The 5,000-nt window shown below is 37.2% G+C and overlaps 1 non-coding gene and 20 pseudogenes across 1 annotated transcript; all 21 read left to right on the top strand.

Annotated features, from left to right (window-relative positions):
- The window catches only part of LOC148499097 (5S ribosomal RNA), a 119-nt pseudogene extending 85 nt beyond the window's left edge, over positions 1-34 (top strand).
- A 116-nt stretch (positions 35-150) lies between these two features.
- On the top strand, positions 151-269 carry LOC148499098 (5S ribosomal RNA; annotated as a pseudogene).
- Positions 270-385: 116 nt separating this feature from the next.
- On the top strand, positions 386-504 carry LOC148499099 (5S ribosomal RNA; annotated as a pseudogene).
- A 116-nt stretch (positions 505-620) lies between these two features.
- Positions 621-739, top strand: LOC148499100 (5S ribosomal RNA; annotated as a pseudogene).
- Positions 740-855: 116 nt separating this feature from the next.
- LOC148499101 (5S ribosomal RNA) lies at positions 856-974 on the top strand (annotated as a pseudogene).
- A 116-nt stretch (positions 975-1,090) lies between these two features.
- On the top strand, positions 1,091-1,209 carry LOC148499102 (5S ribosomal RNA; annotated as a pseudogene).
- Positions 1,210-1,325: 116 nt separating this feature from the next.
- Positions 1,326-1,444, top strand: LOC148499103 (5S ribosomal RNA). Its single transcript, XR_015870922.1, has one exon. It is a non-coding gene; the product is annotated as a 5S ribosomal RNA (ribosomal RNA).
- Positions 1,445-1,560: 116 nt separating this feature from the next.
- LOC148499104 (5S ribosomal RNA) lies at positions 1,561-1,679 on the top strand (annotated as a pseudogene).
- A 116-nt stretch (positions 1,680-1,795) lies between these two features.
- LOC148499105 (5S ribosomal RNA) lies at positions 1,796-1,914 on the top strand (annotated as a pseudogene).
- A 116-nt stretch (positions 1,915-2,030) lies between these two features.
- LOC148499106 (5S ribosomal RNA) lies at positions 2,031-2,149 on the top strand (annotated as a pseudogene).
- A 351-nt stretch (positions 2,150-2,500) lies between these two features.
- Positions 2,501-2,619, top strand: LOC148499107 (5S ribosomal RNA; annotated as a pseudogene).
- A 116-nt stretch (positions 2,620-2,735) lies between these two features.
- LOC148499108 (5S ribosomal RNA) lies at positions 2,736-2,854 on the top strand (annotated as a pseudogene).
- A 116-nt stretch (positions 2,855-2,970) lies between these two features.
- Positions 2,971-3,089, top strand: LOC148499109 (5S ribosomal RNA; annotated as a pseudogene).
- A 116-nt stretch (positions 3,090-3,205) lies between these two features.
- LOC148499110 (5S ribosomal RNA) lies at positions 3,206-3,324 on the top strand (annotated as a pseudogene).
- Positions 3,325-3,440: 116 nt separating this feature from the next.
- Positions 3,441-3,559, top strand: LOC148499111 (5S ribosomal RNA; annotated as a pseudogene).
- A 116-nt stretch (positions 3,560-3,675) lies between these two features.
- On the top strand, positions 3,676-3,794 carry LOC148499112 (5S ribosomal RNA; annotated as a pseudogene).
- Positions 3,795-3,910: 116 nt separating this feature from the next.
- LOC148499113 (5S ribosomal RNA) lies at positions 3,911-4,029 on the top strand (annotated as a pseudogene).
- A 116-nt stretch (positions 4,030-4,145) lies between these two features.
- On the top strand, positions 4,146-4,264 carry LOC148499114 (5S ribosomal RNA; annotated as a pseudogene).
- Positions 4,265-4,380: 116 nt separating this feature from the next.
- Positions 4,381-4,499, top strand: LOC148499115 (5S ribosomal RNA; annotated as a pseudogene).
- Positions 4,500-4,615: 116 nt separating this feature from the next.
- Positions 4,616-4,734, top strand: LOC148499116 (5S ribosomal RNA; annotated as a pseudogene).
- Positions 4,735-4,850: 116 nt separating this feature from the next.
- LOC148499117 (5S ribosomal RNA) lies at positions 4,851-4,969 on the top strand (annotated as a pseudogene).
- The last annotated feature ends 31 nt before the right edge of the window (positions 4,970-5,000 follow it).

Genomic DNA, 5,000 nt, shown 5'->3' on the forward strand with positions numbered 1-5,000 from the left:
GGAGACAACCTGGGAATACCAGTTGCTGTAGGTAATTTTATACTGCCATAACATTCTTTTCTATTACATTTTACATTTAATTTTTTCAACTTATCAATGAATTTACTTGAGTTAAGAAGTAAAAGAGGTCTAAAGTTAATGTTTTTGAGCACCTACAGCCAAACCACACTGGACATGCCCAATCTCGTCTGATCTTGGAAGCTATGCAGTGTTGGGCCTGGTTAGTGCTTGGATGGGAGACCACCTGGGAATACCAGGTGCTATAGGTAATTTTATACTGCCATAACATTCTTTTCTATTACATTTTACATTTAATTTTTTCAACTTATCAATGAATTTCCTTGAGTTAAGAAGTAATAGAGGTCTAAAGTTAATGCTTTTGAGCACCTACAGCCAATCCACACTGGACATGCCTAATCTCGTCTGATCTTGGTAGCTATGCAGTGTTGGGCCTGGTTAGTACTTGGATGGGAGACCACCTGGGAAAACCAGATGCAGTAGGTAATTTTATACTGCCATAACATTCTTTTCTATTACATTTTACAGTTAATTTTTTCAACTTATCAATGAATTTACTTGACTTAATAAGTAATAGAGGTCTAAAGTTTATATTTTTGTTCACCTACAGCCAAACCACACTGGACATGCCCAATCTCGTCTGATCTTGGAAGCTTTGCAGTGTTGGGCCTGGTTAGTACTTGGATGGGAGACCACCTGGGAATACCAGGTGCTGTAGGTAATTTTATGCAGCCATAACATTCTTTTCTATTACATTTTACATTTAATTTTTTCAACTTATCAATGAATTTACTTGAGTTAAGAAGTTATAGAGGTCTAAAGTTAATGCTTTTGAGCACCTACAGCCAAACCACACTGGACATGTCCAATCTCGTCTGATCTTGGAGGCTATGCAGTGTTGGGCCGGGTTAGTACTTGGACTGGAGACCACCTGGGAATTCCAGGTGCTGTAGGTAATTTTATATAGCCATAACATTCTTTTCTATTACATTTTACATTACATTTTTTCAACTTATCAATGAATTTACTTGAGTTAAGAAGTAAAAGAGGTCTAAAGTTAATGTTTTTTAGGACCTACAGCCAAACCACGTTGGACATGCCCAATCTCTTCTGATCTTGGAAGCTATGCAGTGTTGGGCCTGGTTAGTACTTGAATGGGAGAACACCTGGGAATACCAGGTGCTGTAGGTAATTTTATACTGCCATAACATTCTTTTCTATTAAATTTTACATTTAATTTTTTCAACTTATCAATGAATTTACTTGAGTTAAGAAGTAAAAGATGTCTAAAGTTAATGTTTTTCAGCACCTACAGTCAAACCACACTGGACATGCCCAATCTCGTCTGATCTTGGAAGCTATGCAGTGTTGGGCCTGGTTAGTACTTGGATGGGAGACCACCTGGGAATACCAGGTGCTGTAGGTATTTTTATGCAGCCATAACATTCTTTTCTATTACATTTTACATTTCATTTTTTCAACTTATCAATGAATTTACTTAAGTAAAGAAGTAAAAGTGGTCTAATGTTAATGTTTTTGAGCTCCTTCAGCCAAACCACACTGGACATGCCCAATCTCGTCTGATCTTGGAAGCTATGCAATGTTGGGCCCGGTTAGTACTTGGATGGGAGACCACCTAGGAATACCAGGTGCTGTAGGTAATTTTATACTGCCATAACAGTCTTTTCTATTACATTTTAAATTTAATTTTTTCAACTTATCAATGAATTTACTTGAGTTAAGAAGTAATAGAGGTCTAAAGTTAATGATTTTGAACACCTACAGCCAAACCACACTGGAAATGCCCAATCTCGTCTGATCTTGGAGGCTATGCAGTGTTGGGCCGGGTTAGTACTTGGACTGGAGACCACCTGGGAATTCCAGGTGCTGTAGGTAATTTTATATAGCCATAACATTCTGTTCTATTACATTTTACATTACATTTTTTCAACTTATCAATGAATTTACTTGAGTTAAGAAGTAAAAGAGGTCTAAAGTTAATGTTTTTTAGCACCTACAGCCAAACCACACTGGACATGCCCAATCTCGTCTGATCTTGGAAGCTATGCAGTGTTGGGCCTGGTTAGTACTTGAATGGGAGACCACCTGGGAATACCAGGTGCTGTAGCTAATTTTATACTGCCATAACATTCTTTTCTATTAAATTTTACATTTAATTTTTTCAACTTATCAATGAATTTACTTGAGTTTAGAAGTAAAAGATGTCTAAAGTTAATGTTTTTGAGCACCTACAGTCGAACCACACTGGACATGCCCAATCTTGTCTTATCTTGGAAGCTATGCAGTGTTGGGCCTGGTTAGTACTTGGATGGGAGACCACCTAAGAATCCCAGGTGCAGTTGGTATTTTTATACTGCCATAACAGTCTTTTCTATTAAATTTTACATTTAATTTTTTCAACTTATCAATGACTTTACTTGAGTTAAGAAGTAAAAGATGTCTAAAGTTAATGTTTTTGAGCACCTACAGTCAAACCACACTGGACATGCCCAATCTCGTCTGATCTTGGAAGCTATGCAGTGTTTTGCCTGGTTAGTACTTGGATGGGAGACCACCTCGGAATACCAGTTGCTGTAGGTGATTTTATACTGCCATAACATTCTTTTCTTATACATTTTACATTTAATTTTTTCAACTTATCAATGAATTTACTTGAGTTAAGAAGTAAAAGAGGTCTAAAATTAATATTTTTGAGCACCTACAGCCAAGCCACACATGACATACCCAATCTCATCTGATCTTGGAAGCTATGCAGTGTTGGGCCTGGTTAGTACTTGGATGGGAGACCACCTGGGAATACCAGGTGCTGTAGGTAATTTTATACTGCCATAACATTCTTTTCTATTACATTTTACATTTAATTTTTTCAACTTATAAATGAATTTCCATGAGTTAAGAAGTAATAGAGGTCTAAAGGTAATGCTTTCGAGCACCTACAGCCAATCCACACTGGACATTCCCAATCTTCTCTGATCTTGGTAGCTATGCAGTGTTGGGCCTGGTTAGTACTTGGATGGGAGACCACCTGTGAAAACCAGGTGCAGTAGGTAATTTTATACTGCCATAACATTCTTTTCTATTACATTTTACATTTAATTTTTTCAACTTATCAATGAATTTCCATGATTTAAGAAGTAATAGAGGTCTAAAGGTAATGCTTTCGAGCACCTACAGCCAATCCACACTGGACATTCCCAATCTTCTCTGATCTTGGTAGCTATGCAGTGTTGGGCCTGGTTAGTACTTGGATGGGAGACCACCTGTGAAAACCAGGTGCAGTAGGTAATTTTATACTGCAATAACATTCTTTTCTATTACATTTTATATTTAATTTTTTCAACTTATCAATGAATTTCCTTGAGTTAAGAAGTAATAGAGGTCTAAAGTTAATGTTTTTGAGCACCTACAGCCAAACCACACTGGAAATGCCCAATCTCGTCTGATCTTGGAAGCTGTGCAGTGTTGGGCCTGGTTAGTACTTGGATGGGAGACCACCTGGGAATACCAGGTGCTGTAGGTAATTTTATATAGCCATAACATTCTTTTCTATTACATTTTACATTTAATTTTTTCAACTTATCAATGAATTTACTTGTGTTAAGAAGTAATAGCGGTCAAAATTTAATGACTTTGAGCACCTACAGCCAAACCACACTGGACATGCCCAATCTCGTCTGATCTTGGAAGCTATGCAGTGTTGGGCCAGGTTAGTATTTGGATGGGAGACCACCTGGGAATACCAGGAGTTGTAGGTAATTTTATACTGCCATAACATTCTTTTCTATTACATTTTACATTTAATTATTTCAACTTATCAATGAATTTACTTGAGTTAAGAAGTAATAGAGGTCTAAAGTTAATGTTTTTGAGCACCTACAGCTAAACCACACTGGACATGCCCAATTTCATCTGATCTTGGAAGCTATGTAGTGTTGTTCCTGGTTAGTACTTGGATGGGAGACCACCTGGGAATATCAGGTGCTGTAGGTAATTTTATGCAGCCATAACATTCTTTTCTATTACATTTGACATTTCATTTTTTCAACTTATCATTGAATTTACTTGAGTAAAGAAGTAAAAGTGGTCTAAAGTTAATGTTTTTGAGCTCTTTCAGCCAAACCACACTGGACATGCCCAATCTCGTCTGATCTTGGAAGCTATGCAGTGTTGGGCTCGGTTAGTACTTGGATGGGAGACCACCTAGGAATCCCTTGTGCTGTAGGTAATTTTATACTGCCATAACAGTCTTTTCTATTACATTTTACATTTAATTTTTTCAACTTATCAATGAATTTACTTGAGTTAAGAAATAATAGAGGTCTAAAGTTAATGCTTTTGAGCACCTACAGCCAATCCACACTGGACATGCCCAATCTCGTCTGATCTTGGAGGCTATGCAGTGTTGGGCGTGGTTAGTACTTGGACGGGAGACCACCTGGGAATACCAGGTGCTGTAGGTAATTTTATATAGCCATAACATTCTTTTCTATTACATTTTACATTACATTTTTTCAACTTATCAATGAATTTACTTGAGTAAAGAAGTAAAAGAGGTCTAAAGTTAATGTTTTTGAGCTCCTTCAGCCAAACCACACTGGATATGCCCAATCTCGTCTGATCTTGGAAGCTATGTAGTGTTGGGCCTGCTTAGTACTTGGATGGGAGACCAACTAAGAATCCCAGGTGCAGTAGGTATTTTTATACTGCCATAACATTCTTATCTATTAAATTTTACATTTAATTTTTTCAACTTATCAATAAATTTACTTGAGTTAAGAAGTAAAAGATGTCTAAAGTTAACGTTTTTGAGCACCTACAGTCAAACCACCCTGGACATGCCCAATCTCGTCTGATCTTGGAAGCTATTCAGTGTTGGGCCTGGTTAGTACTTGGATGGGAGACCACCTGGGAATACCAGTTGCTGTAGGTAATTTTATACTGCCATAACATTCTTTTCTATT

Source organism: Taudactylus pleione, unplaced genomic scaffold (assembly GCF_031769625.1).
Source record: "Taudactylus pleione unplaced genomic scaffold, aTauple2 ptg000550l, whole genome shotgun sequence".
Classification (NCBI taxonomy): domain Eukaryota; kingdom Metazoa; phylum Chordata; class Amphibia; order Anura; family Myobatrachidae; genus Taudactylus; species Taudactylus pleione.